This window comes from Hipposideros armiger, unplaced genomic scaffold (assembly GCF_001890085.2).
Source record: "Hipposideros armiger isolate ML-2016 unplaced genomic scaffold, ASM189008v1 scaffold_1230, whole genome shotgun sequence".
Classification (NCBI taxonomy): Eukaryota; Metazoa; Chordata; class Mammalia; order Chiroptera; family Hipposideridae; genus Hipposideros; species Hipposideros armiger.
In genome coordinates this window covers 187117-187985 of record NW_017732580.1, presented here as the reverse complement: position 1 = coordinate 187985, position 869 = coordinate 187117, and positions in this window count along the sequence as shown.

Below are 869 nucleotides of genomic sequence, written 5' to 3'. Positions count from 1 at the left end.
ACCACATTATGACACCACATAGCGTCAATGTCCAAACACTCCACCTTTTCTCCTGTTCCCACAAAAGAACTGTCTCTGTTCGTGAGTTTGGTTAAGCATCTCGTTGTACCCTTGATGGCACATTCTCATACTCATATAATGATATCACTCAGACAATTATCCTGTCTTTTCACATCATCTATTTTTCCTTCAATGTTATATTATTTCCATGAGCTTGCTAATATGCTGTTATTTTCTTTATTTAACAGAAAGCAAAAGAAAAACTTTTCTTGACTCCAATTGTCTGGCTACCTTCACATTTATCTTTGTAACATAACTCCATGAAAGAAAGAACAGCCTGTATTTGCTAACTGCAGTTCGTGTCTTACCATTTCATGAAAACCAGTTCCTGGCAAGCTTTTGCATAACTACTCCATTGAACGCTTTAGCCGAGGATGCCACCCATCCTGGCACTCATGCATCCCTATGCCTAGGACTGTGGTGTTCCCAGCACCAGCCTGCTGTCCTGCCCTTGAATCTGGTGTGCTTCCATAGTAAGAACCTGAAGCATTTGCTGTTGGCTGTGGGGCCAAGTTGTGGGGGAAGGTTGGAACGGCGGTAAACTCTTGGTGGAGATGGAAAGCACTGTGAAGTAGCTTGTGTGTACAGAATACAAAGTGAATGACATACTTACACATGTATAAATTAGTAGGTTTCACTGACCTCACTGCTGCTTTCAGTTTTACTTCATTCTAGATTGCAGCCCTCTAGAGCTGGACTACAGCTGTATCTGTCCTAGTATTTCCTGCAGCATCAGCTCCCGTAAGTGCAGATTTAAGGCTCTGACTTCTGGGGGCTCTTCATCTCTGGCCAGTTGTGTGTGTGTGTTT